We start from the raw sequence: 24096 nt of genomic DNA, 5'->3' as shown, positions 1-24096 counted from the left end.
GCAGAACTTGCTTTAGGCTCATGGGAGCCATAAATCCTGGTTGTAGAGTGAGGTACAGATTGAAGGTGCCCTCTGCTGGAGGAAAGGCAATGGAGGCTGGGTCATGCAGGATGCATAGGAGTTTGTGATGTGGAAGGGAATTCCAAGCAGAGGGAAAAACATGTGCAAAGGTTTGAATGTCGGAAAGAGCTAGGGATTTGGGTGGGGAGGTTAAGAATTAGTGAAACAGGCTAGAGTGTAGCATTATGACAGGAGAGAATTTAGGGAGAAGGAGAAAGACTTAATGGGGGTCCTATATGAAGACATTGAAGAGCAGGTCGAGGGGCTTAGATTTTATCCTCTGGGGATCCACAGGAGGATTTGAGCAGAAGAGAGATTTGATCAGGTTAAATTTTTAAAAAATAATTACTCTAGTCACCTTAGGGAGAGTAAATTGGAGGGGGAGAAAATGGAGACCATGAGACCAGGAAGGAGGTGATTTCTGTTGTCCAGAGATAAAGTTAAGGTGAAATTGAGTGGATCAGAGGCTGTGGGAAGGGAAAGGAGTGGATGGATAAGAGAGAGATTTAGAGGATAGAATGGATAGGATGTCGAAACTGATAGATGATGGGTGAGGACGTGGGAGGAGGGGCAGTGGATGCCCAGGTCTTTGATCAAAGGGGATGTGAGATGGGTTGATGGAGCCATTCCTAAGAAGAGGACAGGAAGGTTTGTAATGTTGAACCAGAGGTGGGACAAGCTGGCTATTCTTGTCTGGAGCACAGAAAGCTGTTCAGGGCTTGGGATCAGACTTGGTAGGAATCGCCAAAGCTGCAGGAGTGGATGAGTTCACCAAGAGAGAGAGCGGAGACCTGGAAGCAAGAAACCAGTGTCTGTTGTTATAAGCCACTGAGAGCGCAGGGCAGCAGGCAGGGGCAGGGGATGTTTGTTATACGGCATGATCACAGCATTAGCTGGTTACTACAAGTCTCCATAAACAGATTCTGAGCCCTCCGAGGTCAGGCCCCTTTTGATAGACATGGAAACGTGTCCCATCTGGAGCAGCTCCATCCACACACCTCAGAAATCACCAACTAGACAAGAATCCAGCCTCCGGCAGCTGCTCCCTGAATTAAGAAACTCAGGGGGTTCCAACAGGTTCTGTGGTAAATTACCCATGAAAGTACCAGGGAAAACCTAGCTCGGGGGTGGGGGGAGAAGAAGACCTGTGATGATATATCTATAGGAAAAAAAGGAAAAGATTTGGGAGCTCAGTGGTGGAATGTTCTATAAGAACCTTTTAAAAGCAAACACAGGAGACATGAGCAGTTTTTTAAATGACAGACAATACAATGGAAGATAATATATTTAAAACCCATATCAACTGTTAACAGACCATAAAAATACAGCTACATTAATCTGAGCTGTCCGTCACGGGCCTGCCGAGCAGCTGTGTGATTTTATAGTTCACTCTTGGAGGTTTCCTTGACACTTTCACAAATACATCTCAATTTATTTGGATAAGGACAACAGAAATATTGAGCTTTTCTGTTTTTCTTTCTTTCTTCCCCTCTTCTTCCTCTGCTGGCTCCCTGAACAGATATGACAGAGCTGGCCGTGCAGAGCTTCTTGAAATTTAAAAAAAAAATTTTTTGGACTTGGAGAAAATTTCCTATTGGGTTCTAGGGCCCCAGTATATCAGGGTGGTGGGGAAAGGCCAGGTTGGTGTGTTAGTTGCTGTGTCTGTAGGCAAATGCCTCACCCTCTCTGAGGTCTGTTGGGAAACATCCTGCACACACCTGCTCCTCTTCCCCGGGTCTCTCTATACAGAGAGCACTACTGACACCTGGCTAAAGCCACGCCCCTGTAGGATTGCCCACCATCACCACCACCACCACACCACAGCCACTGCTCACCTCCCGGCCCTCCCCTCCTTCCCCCCCCACCCCCCCGCTCACTCAGTACCCACCACAAGGGTCCCCTCGCTCTTCTGCCTACTTGCCAGGAACTATCCTGCCCCAGGGCTTTTGCACTTGCTGTTTCCTCTGTCTGGAAGGACCTCCCCTCATTCTTCCCATAGCTGGCTCTTCTTCCTGTTTCAGCTTAATGCCACCTCTTCCCAGAGGCCCACCATGACTAATCCCAGCTAAAGAAGTTTCCCTGTCTTTCCTTTCACATCACAACATGTTCTGTATCCTTCCCAGCACTTACATTCTTTGAAAATATTTTATTTGCCCATTCGTTACTTCACTGCCTGCCTCTCACACTAGACTGAGCTCCATGAGGTCGGGGGTTGGTTGGTTTGTTTTCTTTTTTTTTTAATTAATTAATTTATTTATTTGTTTTTGGCTGCATTGAGTCTTAGTCGCTGCACACGGGCTTTTCTCTAGTTGCGGCAAGCGGGGCCACTCTTTGTTGTGGTATACGGGCCTCTCATTGCGGTGGCGTCTCTCATCGCAGAGCACGGGCTCTGTAGTGTGGCTTGCTGGCTCCAGAGCGCAGGCTCAGTAGCTGTGGCGCATGAGCTTAGTTGCTCCACGGTATGTGGGATCCTCCCGGACCAGGGCTCGAACCCGTGTCCCCTACATTGGCAGGCGGATTCTCAACCACTGCGCCACCAAGGAAGCCCGGTTTGTTTTCTTTTGTTGGTCTACTTCAGTCACTGATATCTTCCTCGTGCATGGAACAGTGCTTGGTACACAGTAGGTGCTCAATAATTGTTGAGGGATTGAATGAAAGGGGAAGGGACTAGGCCACTCCCGGGCCAGGGAATGCTGGGACAAAGCCTTGGAAGTAGAATTTGCAATTGGAAATTGTGGGCCCCAAGTGTCTGGTGTGGGACCCCAACCTTTCCTTCTTCCAGGGAGGGGTTCCTATCTGATGGTTCAAGACCCCAAATCCAGCACCATGCCAGACACTCTGGGGTCTGCTGCCCATGTGCCCCCTCCCTGTGACAGCTGGCGACAGCTTCCTGGCCAAGAAGGGTCCTCCCCTTAGCCCCGCACTGCCCTACTGCCTCCCCATCAGAGGCACCCAAGAAGTTGTCACTGCTGCAGACGAAACCTGCTTGGTGCTGGGGAAGGCCCGGCACAGTTGTCCCCAGGATGGAACATCTGGGCCGCATGTTACCGGCAGTTGGGAGCTGGGACACTGCGAGGCACGGTGACATCTCTGGGAGGCTGGGTGGCACTGAGTCACCTTCTGGTCCTACCATCTGTCTGCGACCAAAACTTGCCTGATGATTTCTCTGTGCCAGGGAGGAAAGAGTCCCACAGCTGACTGTCATCCCTAATTCTTTCAGCCTCTCCCTCACCATGTCCTTCCATCAGTGAGGCCTGGGGCTTTATCTCCAAATGATACCTTGAATTCAAGCACTTTGCTCTATCCCACTCCTGCTGCCACTGCCTGGGCCAGGCCACCGTCATCACTCGCCTTGACTAGTGCAATGGCACCTCTGAGGTTTTGTCCCAGCTACCTCCCTACCCTCGCCTCCTCTCACTCTGTTCCAGCCACGCCAGCCTTCCTGCTGGTTTTGGAACACACCAGGCATGGTCCAGCCTAAAAGTCTTTGCTCATGCTGTCCCCTCTGCCTGGAACAGTCTTCTCCCCAGATCTCCCCATGGCCGGCTCCTCCTCATCCTCCAAGTCTCTGATCAAATATCACCTCCTCCAAGAAGCCCTCCTGATTTTCTTTGCATAGTCAACCTTAGTCCGGTTGGGCTGCTATAACAGAATGCCATAGACTGGGTGGCTTATAAACAAGGCACTTCTCACAGTTCTGAAGGCTGTAAGTCCAAGATCAAGATGTTGGCATATTTGGTGCTGCCGAGTTCAGACACCAAATGATTCCTGGTTCGTAGACAACCGTCTTCTCACTGTGTTCTCGCATGGCAGAAAGGGTAAGGGAGCTCTCTGGGGTCTCTTTTATAAGGGCACTCATCTCATTCATAAGGACTCCACCCTCATGACCTAAGCACCTCTCAAAGGCCTCACCTCCTAGTACCATCACATCAGGGATTAGGTTTCAATGTAAGAATTTGGAGAGGACACAAACATTCAGCCTATAGCAATCTCCTCCATGCTCCACCCACTCCATGGGTCACCTTCTCTCTGCCTAGAACTCTCCTCTCTTTGCTTGGCAAATTCCTGTTCATGCTCTTAATCCTAGTTTGTTCCAGTCTCCCAGCCCTCTGGGTCCCTTCTCCTTGACCCCAAGGGGCTGGGTGAGTCTGTGTCCAGCTCTGTATCCCTGCCATCCTGGGGTCCCTTGGGGACCTCACAGTCCAGGGCTGGATACACAGGGGTTATCATAAAACATTTGCTGCCCTGTCACTTTCCCTCCTCAGACCCCTCTTGCCCTGGGTTTCCTTCCAGAATTTCCAGGGATAGGGGGCTCAGCTGCAGTGTCTGTTTGGAAGGGATGGGGTAGCTGGGGGTTTGAGGGGACCATCTTGAGCCTGGCTTTGCACAGTGCACTCACTTCTTAAACTTGGGTTTTCAGTTTCTTTGGGGGGGCTCCACAGTCCCTGATGGAAATTTTAGAAGGGTCTGAAGCCTCCCCAAACCTCTCTTTGGCAGTGCCCGTGTCCCCCTCTGGCTACCCAAGGCCCCAACCCCCTCCTGGCATCTCTCTCTTAGTCTCAGACCCCTGTCCCCATTGCCAATGGCAGATGTCACCTCAGAACATTCAATCATATTATCAGAGGCATCAAAGAGCCTAGCAGTGAAAATGGTTGACCCTGGAGCCACGTGGCCCAAGTTTAAATCCCAGGTTGCCCTTTGAGTTCATTCTGTGTGACCTTGGGAAAAGCATTTGTCCTCTCTGAGCCTCAGTTTCTCCATCTCTAAAATGGGGGTAATGTACCTACCCCTTAAGAATTAAATGAGTTCCTATGCTGTTTATTTCCAATATAGGGCTGGGCACGCAGGTGTTGCCCTAAGAAGTGTGTTAGCTGCTGTTATTATTATTATTTTATTTTTTTAATCCCCCAGGGTCCAGTCCCAGCCGTGATCTCCCCTGCTCCTGAGTACAGAGTCCTGGCCCCTAGCCCCTGCTCTGTGCAGAGCAGCCACCAGTGCTGAAAGAAGATTCTAGAAGAAGGGGGAAGGGCTGCCTGGTGGCTCCTCTCAGAGCCACATTTGCAGAGCGAGCCCAGTGCATTGACTTAGAACAGAGGTTTTTGTTGGGGACTTTGGGCAGTTTAGCAGGGAGGGGCTAAAGGTCCCAGTCCCACCCAGGTGGCTCCTGACACTCTGAGCAGCCCCAGAGGGAGTGAGCTATAAATCAAGATCTCACAGGCAACATCCCCTTCACGTGCCTGGAACCTTGAAGAAACCCAGTTCCAGCCCCTAGCAGTGACCCTGGGGGAGACCTTTGCCTGCAGGCGCAGCCAGCCAATGAGAACCCCCGCTGCGGGTGCCTGGAAACCGTTTCCATGACACCCAGGAGCCTCGGTCCCTGGAAGGGCCTGGTCCGAGGGTGAGGGGCTGGCGGGCGGGGTGGGGGGGAGAGAAATGCTTGCTCGGTAACCATGGCAACGCCAGCAGCTGCGGGAGGCAAGCCCAGCTGGCACGGAGGCGCCTGTCCCCCGGATCCCAGTGCTGCCGCCGCCCCCAGGGCCCTCCTCCTGGCACAGGCAGGGAGACTGAGGCCCAGAGACACCTGTCATCCACTCTACGTTGCCCTTCGGAGATGAAAATTGCATCGTGCCTGTGCCAACGTGAGGGGCCCTCATAGGAAATGGTGGGGCCTTCGGAGGCAAAGCTAAGACCCTGCAGGCTTGGCCAGGGGCAATCCAGGAGGGCTTCCTGAAAGAGGTGAGCATTTCCCAAGCATCATTGGTAATGGTTGTTGGCACGTCAGCACCCCACCTGTTCCACAATTTATTTAATATCTGCCTTCCACTGACTCATGTCTTCACAAGTAAGTGTATTTAAAAACAGAGTCTCTGCTTCCCTCCTGCAAATGAAAAGCTGGTTGCACCTGCCCAAATAGAAGTGGGTGACAAAACACATGATGGAAACAAAACACAGTTATTCCATCTAGCAAGGAGTCACTGCCCCCTCAAGGCTGGGGGTTGCAGCCTGATCTCACCTTGCTTACAAGACGATGAGTGAGAGAGAAGGGTTAAAACCCCCTGAGTTCCCAGCACTCTCTCCTTTGCATCATCAGAAGTAATGAAGGATTGGAAAGGGACTCATTTCTCCCCATGTGAATTAACGCTATTTATGTAATCATCCAGAATCACTCTGGGCCGCAATATTGAGGGAAATCCTGACCTGCAGAATGAGGATTTGGTTAGGTGGAAAGGAAGGGTGTTCTAGGCAGGGGGGCACAGCATCGACAAAGGCTCAGAGGAAGGATTTGCGAGGAGAGGGTGCAGTTGTGAGAGATTTTTTCCCCAGGCCGGAAGGAACAGCGTCTTCTGGTCTTTCTGATGTTTTCCAATGGAGGAGAGAATAAAAGCAAATGAACAATGATGTCCAAGTGGGAGGGGACTTAGGGCTTTGGGTTCTGAAAGAGTAGTGTATGAGGTTGTCTGGGTGGAGGAAGTGTTACATGGATGGTGATTCCAGGAAGCAGCAGAAAGGGAGGGGAGATGGAGACAGGCAAGGGAAGGAGCCAATACGGGAACATCAATGAGCAGTGTCTGTTGTGAGCATCTGGGACCCAATCCTGCTGGGGATCTCTGGAACACTGTGTACAGAAAGCCTCAGAGTTGTCCCATTTGTATTTTAAAGGCTCTGACAAGTCCTGCAAAAGAGATACCTGTTGAACAGTTTCCCAGATGAGTCTGAACATAAACTCTTTAGCCACAGCAGTTTTCTGGACACATTTTTTGAGGCATCACATCATCCAACTGCGTCCTCTTGGCCTTCTCTTATATCTAGGTTGTGAGGTGAGAGAGAGAGGGAGAGAGAGAGAGAGAGAGAGAGAGGGAGAGAGAGAGAGAGAGAGAGGAGGGCTAACAAAACTGACAATAAAATAAAATTAATATAATTGTTATTCTTTCCCCAAGAGGCCATGTACTGGCTAATGTATCTGAAAAGCCCAAAGTTCTCTTTTTCCAAGTCTGGCTGGACCCAGGAGCTGAGATATAGCTATTGAGGCTATTTTTAAAACATATGCCTTTATCGAGGCATAATTGACATGTAAATAGGCAAAAGTGTGTACTTTGATAGGGTATGACATATATATATGTCCATGAAACCATCACCACAATCAAGATAATAAATATATCATGCCCTAAATTTTTCTTGTGCCCTTTAATAATGTCTGCCCAACACATGAAGAAAGGGTGGCACTGTGATAGGGCATGGAGTTTGAGAGATGAAACCTGCTGCCGTGGCTCTGTTTCGGGTGTGAGAAATGGAAATTTAACAGGTCTGGGAAGAAAAACATATAAACAGATTCCAGCAACTGCAAATTCCAGGGTCCAGCTTCAGGCATAGCTGGATCCAGGAGTTGAGCTGATGTTATTGGAGGTCTGTTTCAGTGTTTCAGCTTGGGTTTCCTCTAGGTGAGCTTCATTCACAGTCAGGCCCCCCATTCATAGAGTCAAAAGAGACCCCAAGCTCCAGACTTATTTCTCTTCCCAGTCAGCCAGGCAAGCAGAAATGAAAACCCTCTTGCCTGTTGGTTCCAGCAAAGACCATGGATAATTCTGACTGGCTTGGCTCAGGTCACATGGCCACCTCTGAACCAATCACTGTGGCTGAGGGACGTGACATTCCCACTAACCAGCTCAGGGTCGCTCTAGAGCAAGAAGTATGCCAGGGTGGGGTCAGGCTGGGAGTGGGGAGCAGGGGTCCCCCCAAAGCAGAGCCAGTATTTGTCACCCATGGCATCTGAACTGGCCCAAACAGCCAGGGCTTAAATCTTAGGTTCACCATGACAGGCTGTGTGACATTAGGAAAATGGCTTGCCCTCTCTGGAAGTCTGTTTCTCAATCCACAAAAAGAGACCTATAGGGAGCCCATGATTGAGTCCTTGAGACATTGGGCTTCGACGTGTCTGGAATACCCAGGAGCCTGGAGAGGACCCTGCCTTCCTCCCACCTCTGTCCTGGGACTCCAAGGCCCTGATTACTGAGTCCTTACTATATGCCAGGCCTTATCACATGGGCCTTACCACCCCAGTCTCAGCACATCCTAGAGTAAAATTCATAGGCAACGTAACTGACCTACACATGTCATTTCAAAAACATATAACTTGCTAGTTATAATATAAAGGAGAAATAGAAAGAATATTCTTTATAATAAAATTCTGTGTATTTCAATATTTAATGTTCCAGCACAACCATACTAAAAGATACAGCAAAGCCAGCAGAGGCACCCTCCGCCTCATGGGCCCCCATCAGTGCTTCTCTGGACCAGGGCAGTTACCTCTACCTTGGTCTCCTGGTTCTCTCCTTCGCTCCCCACAATCTGTCTTCCCTGAAGCCCCTAGAGGACCCCTGTGAGCACCTGAGTCAGGTGCCTCTCCCTCTCCTCTGCCCACACCCGTCCAGGGCTCCCACCTCCCTCAGGGTACAAGCCCAAGTCCTCCCCACCACAGCTCCCAAATCTGTGGACCTGCCCCCTCCTTGCCCTCCCCTCCTCCCTCTCTCCCCCTCGCTCACTCTGCTCCAGCGACGTGGGTTTCCTTCATTGTTCCTCCAATACACCAGGCACAGTCCTGCCCCAGGACATTTGCACAGGCTGTGCCCTCAACCTGGAACGCTTTTCTCCCAGACATTCCTATGTCTGATTTCTCCTCACCCGTGAAGTCTCAGCTCAAATGTCACCTTTTTTCAGAACTCCTCCCTGACCCCCAGTTACATGCTCCCCGCCCTCCCTCCTTCACTCCCTATCGCATCCCTCCCTTTGCTCTTCTCTGAACACCACTTTCTGATTTTTCTTTAATTCAGTTCGTTCTTTGTTGTCTGATCCAGGAGCCCCGTGGGAGCTGCTAGAACAGTGCCTGGCACATAGCAGGCTTCAATAAGTGTTCATTCAATGAATGTTTAGATGAGTACATCTTCTCATGCCCGCTTTCTGGATGAGGAAGCTGAGGCATGGAGAGGTTAGTTTGCCTGGAGGGAGAGCCAGGCTTGAGACACTCTGAACTAACACTCTCAACTCTGATGCTGAAACCCTGGTTCCCCAAAGACCCAGACTGTGAATACAGAGGAGGGGGCAGCGGCAGTGAAGGAGTTAAACCTCCCCCCCTCCCCCCCCAACTTGAGTCACCAGGCCTGGGTCACTTTGTGCCGAATTCACACATCCACACATGGTTTCTGGCTCCCTTGGCTCACCACCACCCCACAGGGGGAAGTATATTCGTCTCCATGGCAACTGTGTTGTCTCCCGTCTGACTGGGGCTGAGTGACAGCCACTGGGCCAGATGAAGTCACTCGCCACCCACACAGGAGAGACAGGAGCCGGCCCAGAAGTGCCAACAGCAGGGACAGACTCAGAGGTTCACTTCACCCACCAGCAGGCAGGAGCTGGGGGAAGAAATCTGCCCACTGCCCGCCATTCCACCATCATAGCTTTGTGCCTTGGTGTCTTAAAGACTTTGCTGGCTCTGGGGCTTCCGAGAGAGCTTAGATCTCAGGTGTGTGGGATTTGAATGCCCCAAAGGAGAGATTGCATCTGATCCTTTTTTGTAACTCCCACTCCCAGCACTGGGCCTGGCACATAGTAGGTGCTCAATAAATGCTCGAGGGCTTCCCTGGTGGCGCAGTGGTTCAGAGTCTGCCTGCCGATGCATGGGACGCGGGTTCGTGCCCCGGGGTCCGGGAGGATCCTGCATGCCGCAGAGCGGCCGGGCCCGTGAGCCACGGCTGCTGGGCCTGCGCGTCCGGAGCCTGTGCTCCGCGACGGGAGAGGCCACAGCGGTGAGAGGCCCGCGTACCGCAAAAAAATAAAAAATAAAAATAAATAAATAAATGCTCGAGAAGGAAAGGAGGGAGAAAGGGAGGTGGGGGATTGTTGGCTAAAGCACTTTAGTTCTTACCTAACCGTCTAGATTTCTTCCAGGATTTTTCTTATCATCCAGTACTTCCCTTATCCGTTAACCTTTTCATTACCAGCTCACACCTTAGTTATCAGCTCACACTTTAGTTATCAGCTAACACCTCAGCTATCTTCTTTATCTGAAATGTTCAGGGAAGGCTGAAGAATGGGGCAATGAGCCTCAGAAAACAGGATTCTTGCACTCAAACCCTTCCTTCCCTCCCCACCAACTCCCAGGGTCGCAGAGGGAGTTGACTGGTTTTGCAGGAAGCTGGGGAGGGGAAGTTCAGAAACCAAAGGGAATCTCAAGGTGAAAAACGTGGGCTCAGTTCTTAGGAAGGATTTTCATGCCAGTGGAACTATCCAAAACCTGAATGGGCTGCCTTAGGTGGTAATGAGGTCCCCATCACTGGAGGTAGCCAAGGCAACCTAGAGAACCACGCTTGGGATGACATGGAGGAAACTGGAACAGGAGGATTCCAAGAGTCCTTTCTTTTTGATTCTAAGATTTGGTGACAATTCTAAGATTCTGTGCCTGAAATTCATCAGCAAACTCCAAGCTTCCACAATGACAGAAGTCTGGGTAGTTGTTATAAAATCTTCTGATTAGCCATACAATTCACTGATTCCAGAAACATTGATTGATCACATGCTGTGAGCCAGGCCCTCTCCTAGGAGATGAGGACACAGCAGGGACCAAAACGGTCAATACACGACAGTCTTGGGTGGAGACCGACAAGAAACAGTTAAACCAATGGGTTATAATCTATCCAGCTGAGAAATGTGCAATGGGAGAAAAACAGAGCAGGGAGGTGGGACTCTGGGAGTGAGTGGAGGAGGGAGACTCTAGCTAATACGGTGATGGTGATGCTTGAGCTGAGACCGGAAGAAGACGAAGGAAGAAGCCATGTGAACAAAGGGTGTTCCAAGCAGAAGAAATAGCCAGGGCAAAGACCCTGGGGCAGGAACATGCTTGGTATATTTGAAAAACAGCAAGATGATAGAGGATGATTGTAGGTGAGGTAGAGGTACCTGAGGATGTACCATCTGAGCTGAGAAGAAGCTATACCTGCAAAAGCCAGGGGCTTTCCAAGCAGAGGGTATACAGCACATGTAAGGGTCCTGGGGCAGGAATGAGCTTGGAGAGAGAGGGAGAAAGAAAAGGACACGCGAACACTTAGAAGCAGAGACAGAGAGACTGTGAAACAGAGAGACAGATGGACAGACAGAGAAACAGAGACAGAGACAGAGAGAGAAGAGTCTTCCATTGACAGGTGTTATGTGTTGGATTTGATTCTCCCCAAGTTCATATGTTGAAGTCATAACCCCCAAGAACTCCCAATGTAATCTTATTTGGAAATAGAGTGGTTGCAGATGTAGTTAGTTCAGTTAAGGTGAGGTCATACTGGTGGAGTGTGGGTCCCTAATTCAATATGATTGGTGTCCTTATAAAAGAGGGAAATTTGGACACAGACATGCACATAGGGAAAAAGCTTTGTGAACATGTAGACAAACATCTACAAGCCAAGGAGAGAGGCATGGAACAGATCCTTCCCTCACAAGGGACCAACCCAGCCAACACCTTAGTCTCAGACTTCCAGTCTCCAGAAATGTGACAATACCTGTTGGCAGCCACTGGAAATGAATACTCTGGGTGAGCCATGAGTTAACAAACGACTGCATTTGGAAAGTCAGGGACTGTTCTGCAAAGCTTGAGGTCTGCCCTGGTTAACCTCACCTCAGACTAGAGGGATAGACTACAGGGAATTTCCAGTTCAGGGGTTTGAATCTCATACTTGTGTCTCCAGGAGTCGATAGGTTTAAAGTTGACCTACTATACCCAGAACGTTTCTATGATTCATTACACAGCATCCTCCCCATGCCCACCTCCCAAAGTAGGAACTCACTGTCCTTTTTACAGATGAGGAAACTGAGGCTCCTAGAGGGCACTGTGGTAGGCGGCTCACAAAGATGTACCCAAGGATTTTGCCTCTCGGTCCTCCTGTCCATGTGTAATCCTCTCCCCTTGTTTCTAATGAATAGAATACAACCAAAATGATAGATGTCACTTCCACGGTTGGGTTATAAAAAGACTGTGACATCCATCTTGCTGGACTCTCTCTACTGGCTCTGTTTTGATGAAGTAACCTGCCATGGTAGGGAAGCTCAAGTGGCAAGGACCTGGGAGTGGCCTCCAGCCAACAGCCAGTGAGGAACTGAGGCCCTCCTTCTAGCAACCTGTAAGGAACTGAATAATGCTGACAACCATGGGAGATTGGAAGCAGATCCTGCCCCAGTCAGACATTCAGCTGAGACTTCATCCCTGACTGATACCTTGTTACAGCCTGAAGCACAGGACCCTGTTCAGCCATGCCCAGATCCAAGAAGTTGAGATAGTGTCATTTAAGGCACAAAGTTTTGGGGTAATTTGTTACGCAGCAACAGCTAACCAACACAGACAAACCCTTACCTAGGTCACACAGTAGGAAATAGCAAAAGAATTTGAACCCAGGACTCCATAGAGACTTGTCCAATCCCTTGCTCTCAACAATGACCAAGTGACCCCTAGATTTTCTGTTTGAGTATTGCTTTAGACTCCCCACCCCCAAAACTACATGGTTGCAGCACCCACTTGTTTGAAAATTCCCTTGACTTCTGTTTGTTTTCTTTCTCTTTCTTGAATTTACCAAGCTTTCTCCGACCCTGGGGCCTTTGTACTGGCTGTGCCCCCTGCCTGGAGCACCCTCCCCCCAGCCTGCTCCCCCACTTGCTTGAGGTCCCAGCTCAGATGTCAACTCCTTAGAAAGAGCTTCCCTGATCCCCCTTGCCCCAACTAAAGCCACCTCTTAGTCTCTCTCTAGCCCATTAGCCCATTTTGTTTTCCATAGAATCCTCACCAGAAAGTATTTCAGAAAAAAAGAAAAAATTGTTGCTGCTCTATCAGCTGTCTTCTTCACGGGGCAGGAATTTTTGTCTTCCTTAGTCACTGCTGTGTCCCCAGTGCAGGGTCAGGCACACAGTAAATGCTGGAGTAGAGCCCACATGGGGCTGGTCTGGGACCTTGTATATGTGCCTTCACAGCTCTGAGACTCAGTTTGCCTGCCAACGAAAGGGGACAAGCATCCTCCCTCACAGAGATGACTGCTGACCCTGGGAACAGGTGAGTGGGAAAGCTCAGTGGGGTCAGAGACCACCCCCCCGCAGAGGTGGCCTCTCCGGGTCACAGGGGCGCCTCGCTGTCCGCGGTGCTGAACGGTGCAGGTGTCGGCATCTCCCGTGCCCTGCCTACTGCAACTCCTTGAAAGGGAGTCTACACCGTACACAGTCTGGGCTGTAGAATCTGGGGTTTCAGGAATCCACATGGTTTTTTCACAGAACTCCCACCCCGGCTACTATCTTTGTGACCTCTGGTGGAAGGAGCCTCTCGCACTGGGGACCCTGACTTCCCAAAGCCCCACCTGACCCCCGTCTCGGTTCTACCTGCCTAAGTGACAATTCGGGGGATCATGATTTGATACCAGTAACTTCTAATCTAGTCCCTCAGTCTCTCTGTCTCTCTCTGTCCCTATGTGTCTCTGTCTCCCTGTGTGTCTGTCTCTATGTCTCTTTCTGTGTCTCTATGTGTCTCTGTGTCCCTCTAGCTCTATCTCCTCTGTCTATCCCTGTCTCTTTTTGTTTCTATCTCTCCCCCCCCACCCCCCAGCACTCTGAAAACTCCAAGCCCTTCATGCTGCCTGCAATGGACCCAACTTTCTCCAGCCACCTGTGGGGAGGCAGAAACAAAGTGAAGACTCGCCCCTCTCTCCCTGCCTGCATACCAGCCTTTATATGCTGCAGAGCAGTGGGGCATAAACGGTCATCCTGTCTTGCCCCAGTCCTGCCTCCGCGTCCACCTCTACAGTGATGTCATTGGTAGACAATCTTTCAGGGCCTCCCAAGGGCCACTCCCCGCTCCCCACCTAAAAAAATCTCATTAGTCCCTGAACACCTGGAAGCAGAACATGAGGTGTGTGAATAATTTATTTTGTGAGTCATTTTAATATTTTATAATAATTGTGATGAGCGTTTGGCTTTGTGGAGCTCTTTGGGTGTCATTAAGATAGAGCCAGAGATGGGCACTGCCACCGCAATATCTCTCAATCAGCCGAGGTGACTTGTCCCCATGGGAGCACACAGCAGGGGAGCCAGGCTAGGGCTGGCCAGGGGAAGGAGACAATCTCAAGGAATACTGAGGCAGATGGGGTGTCATTAGTGGTCAGCGGGCTCAGCTGTACCAAGACTGCAGCTATAGATAAGCTTCATCTGCTTTTTTCTTTCATTGCCCCAAACATTTACTCACTTATTCAAACTCTCTGTTAGGACTCAATGTTTTTGTCCTCCCTCTCATCCCCAAATCATATGTTGAAGCCCTGACCCCCAGTGGGATGGCAATTGGAGGTGGAGCTTTGGGAGGTAACTACGGTTACATGAGGTCCCAAGGGTGGGGTCCTTATGACAGAATTAGTGCCCTCATAAGAAGGAGAAACTAGAGCTCTCTCTTCTCCACACAAGGACACAGTGAGAAGGCAGCTGTCTGCAATTCAGGAAGAGAGCCCTCACGAGGAATTGAATCTGCTGACACCTTAGTCTTGGACTTCAGAGTCTCCAGAACTGTGAGAAATACATATCTGCTGCTTAAATCTCCAAGTCTATAGTGTTTTGTCATAGTAGCCTGAGCAGACTACAACACCCTCCAAAGGTTTTTTGGTGCACTTAAGCTCAAACTCCCCACCAAGGTCTAAAACAGCCTCCCAAATCTAGCCCCTCTGTGATCTTCCTGTTCTCACCTCCTCCTCTGCTCCCCACTCTGTTCCAGACACACCAGCCTCCCTACTGTTCCTCCAATCCACAAGCACATCCCCACCTCAGGACCTTTGCACTTTCAGTGCCCTCCTCCTTACACACTCTGTCCCAGGCTCTTCCTTTGATGAGCTCCTCCTCATTTTCAAGCCTCAGCTCACATGTCACCTCCCAGAGCTCACAGTGGTAGGATTTGGAGAGGGGGTGTGCAGTGGGAGGGTGTGCTTGGCAGGGAGCTCCGCGTGGGCAAAGACTTGGTGCCAAGAGTGTTGAGACTGAATCAGCTGAATGTAAGGATGTGCAGGTGGAGAGGTGGGCAGGGCTGGGAGAACCAGGTTGGGAGAGAAGATGCTGGAGAAAAAGGCTGGGAGCTGGGCTGGAGAGGGTCTTGAAAATCAGGGTAATACTTTGGGCTCCATCCTGGAAGGAAACATTGTAGCTCAATCTTAGCCAGAGTCACCTGGCCACTCTCTCCCTCCAGAGGACGTCATTATGACCACTCTGATTTGGTTCCTCCCAAATCTCAGCATCTTGCAGTGAGTACCAGCCTACCCCAAAGCAAGAGATGAGGAAACCCACACTTGGCATCAGTGAACAGCAGTGAACTGGCCAGACTCTATGGAGAACTCAGATGACAGGCCCCAGGAAGGCTGGAGCCCTGGGTTTGCATTGGAAATTCCCAATTTGCCCATCCTCTTCTCCAGAGCCACTCAGCTCTTTCTCATCCTTGCCCATGTCCCTGGAGAGGAGGTTCATCTGCATAGACAGAATCCATGATCTCCCACTGGCCAGATCCTGTCGGGTTCAACCAATGAGAAGCAGTGGTGGGTGATCAGAGAAAGAGGTTGGGGTATTTATTCTCCCAGCTCCTGTTCTGCTGTACTACCGCTGAGCACCTGAGCCCCTTGCAATCCTATCTCCCACTGGATTCCAGGAACCACATTCTCCCTTCGCCCACTCAGACCTAGACGTGATAAGAGCTCCCCACAGTTGCAGCCACCAGGTCCCACAGTATGCCCTGAGGGTTTCCCATCACCCTGCCTACAGCTCTGTAAATAATCCTGGATTAAATGTTCTTTAGAGACCCTGTTTGAGTGACTCCATGTTCTCCAGGGCTGTGAATGATTCAGTTATGGAATGATAAGCATCTGAGCCCTTTTCTATAGGGTTAGAGCCTTAGATGATGAGTCATAAAGTTATTATAACCAAGGAGGACCCTATGGAGCCTTCCCGGAAGAGACTGCCCCCTCCCCCCACCCCCATGTTCTCCACCTGCCTCTTGTCTGTAGAGAAACTTTAGACTCCTAGGCCTTTCCCAAGTTCCAAAGCATAAACTTAATCAGAGAAGTAAGAAAATGCAGAAAGAAAGGAAAACAGTTAAACAAGACAAAATAATAATAGTTTAGCCATGAAACAAAGTCAAGGACCTTTAGTTCCTGCTCAAGGGCTATAGATAATATTCTGAGCCATGTCCTTTGAGCTGTTTTGCAGATGATGAAACACCTACCAGGTGGAAGAAGCTAACTGTATGCTGCCCACAAGCACGTAGACCCCAGACCTGTTGGAAACAGAAGGTTGATGATGTTGACTCCCAATTACCTCACCACCGACCAATCAGAAGAATGTCCATGAACTGATTACACACTCCACAACCCTTAAAAACCTTTCCCTGAAAGTTTTCAGGGAGTTCAGTCCCTTTAAGTACTAGCTACCTGGACTCCTTCTTGCTGCCCTCAATAAACTCTGCACTTCCTTCACCACAACCAAACGTCAGTAGATTGGCTTTACTGTGTGCAGGTAAGTGGACCCAAGTTTGGTTCAGTAACACTATCAGACATTATCAAACAATAAACCCCTAGTACAACTGGACTCTTGGGACAGCCCCACAAAGTCACAGACAATGGAATTTCCAGTGCAGTTAATAGCCTGGACATTAAGCCACAGAAATCCAGGACAATGAGCCCCCAGCAGGTAAGGGATTTCGGAAGAGTTTTTACCATGACATCTTCAGGTAATGGACAGCATGATAGAGAGGGTCTGACATCCACCAAAAATCCATGCCCCCACCTCCCATAGTGCGAACCTCCATTCCCCCCCACCACTGGAAAAGGCAGCCTGGCAGTGGACCTCATTTTCCAAACACCCTTGCAGTGGGTGTGGTCATGTGAGCTGGCCAATGAGACATGAGTGGAAGTGATAAGCATTATTCCTGAGTGGCAGTCTGTCTTGGTTTTCTGTTGCTGCTGTAGCAAATTACCACAAACTTAGTAACTTAAACCAACACAAAGTTATTATCTCAGAATTCTGGAGGTTAGAAGTGTAAAAAGCGTCTGAAAGGCTGTGTTCTTTCTGAAGGCTCTTGGGAACAATATGTTTCCTTGCCTTTCCCAGCTTCAGGGCTGCTTCTATTTCTGAACTCATGGTCCTACAGCAGTCTGACCTCTTCTTCTGACTTTGCTCTCTGACCCTTCAGTTTCTTTCTTAGGAGGACCCTTGGGATTACATTAGACCGACCCAGATAATCCAGGATCATCTCCTCTTCACAAGATCCTTAATTTAATCACATCTACAAAATCCCTTTGCCATGTAGGGTAATATGTTCACAGGTTCTGGAGATTAGGACGTGCCTTTGAAGGGCCATTATTCAGCCTACAACAGGGTCTTTAAGAAGCAGGCATATCTTAATGCCATTTGCAGCAACATGCATGGACCTAGAGATTATCACACGAAGCAAGGTAAGTCAGGAAGAGAAAAACAAATACCATATGACATCACTTGTAGGTGGAATCTAAAATATGCCACAAATGAACCTATCTACAAAACAGAAACAGACTCACAGACATAGAGAACAGACTTCCCAAGGCAGAAGGGGGATGGGGGAGGGAAGGAGTGGGAGTTTGGGATTAACAGGTGCCAACTATTATATATAGGATGGATAAACAACAAAGTCCTATTGTATAGCACAGGGAACTATATTTAATATTCTGTGATAAACCACAATGAAAAAGAATATGAAAAAGTATATATATATATATAATGTATAACGGAATCACTTTGCTGTACAGCAGAAATTAACACAACACTGTAAATCAACGATACGTCAATAAAATTTTTTAAAAAGCAGGAATTTCTTGAGTACGCTCTCATTCCCATCTACAAACCGGAAGAGGTGGCCACTGAAGTCCTGGGAGAGGGCAGAGTCACCAGATAAAAGGTTACAATCCCCCCAGCAATGCATGAGAATTACAACCTCTCTACCTCTTCACCAACACTTGCTTTTGTCTGTCTTTTTGATTCTACCCAGAATGTGACTGTATTTAGAGACCGGGACTTTAAATAGGTAATTAAGGCCAAATGAGGTCACCTAGGTGGGCTCTAGTCCAGCATGACTGGTGTCCCTCTATGAGGAAATTAGGACACAGAGACACACTGAGTAAAGACCATGTCAGGACACAGGGAGAAGGTAGCCATCTGCAAGCCAAGGAGAGAGGGTTCACGCTGCTGACACTTTGATCTTGGACTTCCAGCCTCCAGGACTGTGAGAAGATACATTTCTGTTTTTTGAGTCCCCAGGTCTGTAGTATTTTGTTACAGCAGCTGAGCAAACTCATACATGTTCCTTAGCTCTTCCAGCTTCTGGTGGCTGCTAGCATTCCATGTTTTGTGGCCACATCACTCCAATCTCTGCCTTGGTGGTCACAGTTCCTTCTCTTCTTCTGTATGTAGTCAAATCTCTCTCTGCTTCTCTCTCTCTTTTTTTTTTTTTTTTTTTTTTTGCGGTACGCGGGCCTCTCACTGTTGTGGCCTCTCCCGTTGCGGAGCACAGGCTCCGGACGCGCAGGCTCAGCAGCCATGGCCCACGGGCCCAGCCGCTCCGCGGCATGTGGGATCCTCCCGGACCGGGGCACGAACCCGCGTTCCCTGCATTGGCAGGTGGACTCTCAACCACTGTGCCACCAGGGAAGCCCTGCTTCTCTCTTATAAAGACATATGTGATTGCATTTAGTGCCCACCTGGGTGATCCAGGTAATCTCCTCATCACAAAACCCTTAATCACACCTGCAAAGACCTCGTGTGTGTGTGTGCCCAGGTGCGTGTGTGTGTGAGTTCACACCATAGTAGGCAACTTTCATAGGCTCCAGAGATTAGGACCTGGATCTCTTTGGGGGACCATTATTTATCTACCACAGTCATAAAAATGGAATAAAACAGTATGTAGTCTTCTGTGTCTGGCTTCTTGCACTCAGCGTAATGCCTTTGGGAATCATCCAAGTTGCTGCATATATCAATAATTTGTTCCCTTTTGTTACTGAGTCGTATTCCATGGTACGGATGGACCACGGTTTATTTATCTGTTCATCCTCTGAAGGGCATTTTGGTTGTATCTACTTTTAGGTGACTTTGAGTAAAGCTGCTATAAACATTCACACACAGGTTTTTGTAGGAACATAAGTTTTCATTTCACCTGGGTAATTTGCTTCACTTGGAATGTGATCTCTGGGTCACATGGTAAATATTTGTCCAACTTTACAAGAAACTGTCAAGTGGTTTTCCAGAGTGGCTGAACTGATCCCTCATGGCTGCTGAGGGATGACTGTATATGATTTGCAAACATTTTCTCCCATTCAGTAGGTTGCCTTTTCATTTTGTTGACGATTTCCTTTGCTGTGCAGAAGCTTTTTAGTTTGATGTCATCCCACTTGTCGATGTTTGCTTTTGTTGTCTTTGCTTTTGGCATCAAATTCAAAAAGTCTTCACCATGACCGATGTTAAGGAGCTTACCACCTGTGTTCTTCTAAGAGTTTTTATGGTTTCAGGTCTTATATTCAAGTCTTTAATCCATTTTGAGTTAATCTTTGTGTACTGTATAAAATATTGGTCTATTTTCATTCTTTTACCTGTGGCTGTCCAGTTTTCCCAACACCATTTATTAAAGAGACTTCCTTTCCCCACTGTATATTCTTGGCTCCTTGGTTGTAAATTAATTAACCATATATGTGTGCGTTTATTTCTAGGCTTTCTATTCTGTTCTATTATGCTATGTATCTGTTTTTATGCCAATAGCATACTGTTTTGATTACTATAGCTTTGTAATATTGTTTGAAATCACAGCATGTGATACCTCTACAGGTTTTTTATATGAACATAAATTTTCATTTCTCTGGGATAAATGCCCAAGCGTGTAATTGTTGGGTCATATGGTAAGTGTATGTTTAGTTTTGTAAAACTAAGCAAAACTCAACAAACAAAACAAAACTCTGCAAAGACTCTTTTCCAGAGTGACTGTACCATTTTACACTCCTACCAACAATGTATGGGTGATTCAGTTTCTCTGCATCTTCATCAGCATTTGGAATTATCACTATTTTTTATTTTACCCATTTTGACAGGTGTGTAGTGATATGCCAACTGTGTTTGTAATTTGCATTTCCCTAGAGGCTAATGATGTTGAACATCTTTTCATGTTCTTATTTGCCATTGGTACATCCTCTTCAGTGAAATGTTTGTTTCTGTCTCTGTCCTTTTTTTTTTTTTTTTTTTTTTTGCGGTACGCGGGCCTCTCACTGTTGTAGCCTCTCCCGTTGCAGAGCACAGGCTCCCGACGCGCAGGCTCAGCGGCCATGGCTCACGGGTCCAGCCGCTCCGCGGCATGTGGGATCTTCCCGGACTGGGGCATGAACCTGTGTCCCCTGCATCGGCAGACAGACTCTCAACCACTGCGCCACCAGGGAAGTCCTGTCCATTTTTTTAACTTGGTTATTTTCTTACTGTTGAGTTGTCAGTATCTGAAATGGATAAAGAGTCCTTTATACATTTTATTTTTATTTATTTATTTAAATTAAATGAATTTATTTATTTATTTTTGGCTGCATTGGGTCTTTGTTGTTGCATGTGGGCTTTCTCTAGTTGCGGCGAGTGCGGGCTACTCTTCCTGGTGGCGTGAGCGGGCTTCTCATTGCGGTGGCTTCTCTTGTTGCGGAGCACGGGCTCTAGGCACGTGGGCTTCAGTAGTTGTGGCACGCAGGCTCAGGAGTTGTGGCTTGCAGGCTCTAGAGCGCAGGCTCAGTAGTTGTGGCACACGGGCTTAGCTGCTCCGCGGCACATGGGATCTTCCTGGACCAAGGCTCGAACCCGTGTCCCCTGCATTGGCACGTGGATTCTTAACCACTGTGCCACCAGGGAAGCCCTTTATACATTTTAGATACACATCCTTTGTCTGATATTTGCAAGCATCTTCTCCCAGTCTGTGGCTTGTCTTTTCCACAGTGTCTTTCACGGAGCAAATGTTATTAATTTTTGAAGTCCAATTTACCCATATTTTCTTTTATGGATCATCCTTTGGTTTCCTGCTTACAAACTCCTCTAAAACCAGGTCTTGAGGATTTTCTCCCATGTTTTTGTGTCAACGTTTTACAGTTTTACATTTTACATGTAGATCTACAACCCGTTTTGAATTCTGTTCTGAGTGTGATGTATAGCCTGAGAGGGTTTTGTATAGCCTGGGGACCTTAGGAAGCCAATGAGGATTCTTGAGTCAACGGAGGTTTAGATGGAAAGAGAACTTAGGCAAATAGAGTCAATTAGCTCATGACAGCCCCACTCTGAGCCTCAGTCTCCCCCATCAGTAAACAAACTGACCAAACCAGAGGATCTGTAAGGCCGTGGTAATTAACTGAGGCCATTTTCCAGGATATGTGACTCCGTGCTTCCCAGAACTCAGGAGTCAAGCTCCAGTGCCTCCAGAATGTGCCTGCAACTGACTCCCAGTGCTCAGATTTTAAGAGTGACTCAGTGGGATGGAGCAGGATTCTGGAAGACCGTGGCTCCTTTCTGCTAGGATGGCAAAATCAGGTCATTTTTCAATTCCAGTCATTCGCCTTCATACATAAAATGTGCCAAGAGCCACTTTCCCGAAAACCTAAATCGAAAGTAAATAGCACGGGGACAATTCTCAGTGATCAAACCTCCAATTCTGGAGCTTCTTGGGATAATATTTATTCTCCCTTCTCACTAATGGTCTAGCCACCTCCCCAGGTGATTAAAGTAATGGGTTTGCTTAACCTGAATGGGACTGCATCCCCCTCGGGGCTGATTAGACCTCACGTGGAGCCCCCCCACTGCCCCCTCCGCTGGACAATTATATTAACTGCTGCTGGTTTGCAATTACTATAAATCAGAAAGCGCGACGGCCTGGATTTGTTTATCTTTATTGAAAATGTTTAAACTTCATGCATTGCAAATGTCACCACCCCAGATTGGGTTTAACTCTTTCTTTGAGAGAGTTGAGGGCTTGGCTCTCAAGGGACCTTCTGGGAGTAGTACTAGGACCATCTCATTTTCCAGATGAGAAAATGGAGGTTCAGAGAAGGATGCCATCTGCCCAGGGTCACACAGCTTGTGGGTCACTGCGCTGAGGTTTTTTTGTTTTAGTGCCCAATGGAGTTACATTCTTTGAGGTGAAATTAGAACATAAGTAAGTCCCCTGGGAAACACTGAGACAATCTGTCATCTCACCGCCAATGTTGAGAGGTATGTCCTTCCAGAATGATATTCTAGGCAGAAATATTCACTCATGTACCAAATGTTTATGGAGCCCTTTCTGTGTGGTGAGCACTGTTTTTAGGTGCTGAGGATACAACAAGAAACAAAAGAGACTTCCAGGGAGATCATTCCAGGCAGAGGGGACAATCCGTGCAAAGGCCCTGAGGCTGGCCAATGCCTGGAGTGTTGGAGGAACAGCGAGGCTGGAGCTAGTCAACATGTTAGGGAACCACCGACAGAAACTGCCCGCCTTGGCCAGGCACGATGATAACCACTTGCATGAGTTGTCTCACAACAGGAGGTCCCGATAAACAACATGGTGTCGCCTCTGAAAACTAACCGGGAGAATTCGGGAGGGGCCAAAAGGAGGGAGGAGACGCCAGCCCATAATATACCCTACCAACCACCCAGAATCCTTCTCGCTGGAATCCATCTTGGCTGAGAGATGCACGCGCCACTAGGAAGGACCATGAGTCGGACCAAATATGGGCCAAACAAGATGATTGGCCAGAGACAAAAAACGGGAACTAACCTCATTACCATAAAAACCTGAGACTGGGAGCCACGTGGCAGAGCATTTGCCTCGGGTTCCCTTACCTGCTGCTCTCCGCCAGGCCGCCCCTTCCCAATAAAGTCTTTTGCTTTGTCAGTACAGGTGTCTCCTCGGACAATTCATTTCCAATTGTTAGACAAGAGCCCACTCTCGGGCCCTGGAAGGGGTCCCTTCTTCCTGCAACAGGCATGGCGGGTGGTGAGAGGTGAGGGCAGGAAGATTAGCAGAGGGCATGGCATGCAGGGTGGAATCAGGGGATAAGGAGAGAATGTAATTCTTAAAGGTACAAAACCAAGGTTTGCTGGGGATGTGGGGTGAGGGGGTGACTCTAAAATCCTGGCTAAGCAGCTCCAAGGATGTAGCTGCCTTCTTCCAAGATGGGGGTCATGGGAGGAGCAAGTCTGGGTGATGGTGGGGTACAGCGTGGTCGAGGTAAGACGTCCTACGTAGAGACTTCGAGGGGCAGCTGGACCCCGAGTATGGAGCTCTGGGGAGGCCTGTGGGGACCATCAGGGCATAGTCAGGGTTCCAGGCCTGAGAGTGGACGAGGCCCCCTGGGGAGGGAGTGTGGGGGGGAAGGGAGACTGAGGGGGGGCCGGGAGAAGTGGAAGGGAAGCCAGACGAGTTGGGGGGGGGGTCCCTGAGACGTTCCCAGGAGAAGGAGGGTCCAGCAGGGTCAGACTCTGCCTAGGGGGCGCGCGGGGGGGTGAAGAGGATTAAGCAGGCTGTCATTGACCTTGAGGAGACCAATGTCGGTGGTGGAGGACAGGGAAGGTGCGAGAAGCTGATTGGAGAAGGTTGGGGAGAGAGACAGAAGTGGAGCCAGCGAGTATAGACAACTCTCTCAAGTCAAAAGAGGCAAAGACAATGAGAGGCAGCCAGAGGGATTGGGAGTTGAATTTTTCCTGTAAGATGAGAAGATGTGATGGAAGAGAAAGGGGCCCTTTCTGGAGCCGTGTCCTTGAGTGAGGATCCCTGCCCGCCCCACAAACTGTTCATCCTGCCTCCGTCGCCTCGTCTGCAAAATGGGCACCAGAATAGAATCTACCTCTGGGGCTGCTGGTCCCAGTGCGGTCCAGGCACCCAGCAGAGGTCCGGACTGGCCGCCAGCCTCCCTCCCCCGCGCTGCGTCTGGGAGCTGGTCGCCGCCCCCAGCCCGAGACCTTGACGGACGCATCGCCCCT

General features: G+C 49.0%; 1 long non-coding RNA gene across 1 annotated transcript; it reads left to right on the top strand.

Moving 5' to 3' along the window:
* Positions 1-5545: 5545 nt before the first annotated feature.
* Positions 5546-16437, top strand: LOC141278239 (uncharacterized). The gene is made up of 4 exons (XR_012330590.1): positions 5546-5796; positions 13060-13138; positions 14530-14630; positions 16309-16437. It is a non-coding gene; the product is annotated as an uncharacterized lncRNA (long non-coding RNA).
* Positions 16438-24096: the final 7659 nt, after the last annotated feature.

This window comes from Tursiops truncatus, chromosome 3, assembly GCF_011762595.2.
Source record: "Tursiops truncatus isolate mTurTru1 chromosome 3, mTurTru1.mat.Y, whole genome shotgun sequence".
NCBI classification, from domain to species: Eukaryota; Metazoa; Chordata; class Mammalia; order Artiodactyla; family Delphinidae; genus Tursiops; species Tursiops truncatus.
The sequence above is the reverse complement of the archived record's forward strand: the minus strand, read 5'-3'. Positions and strand labels throughout refer to the sequence as shown.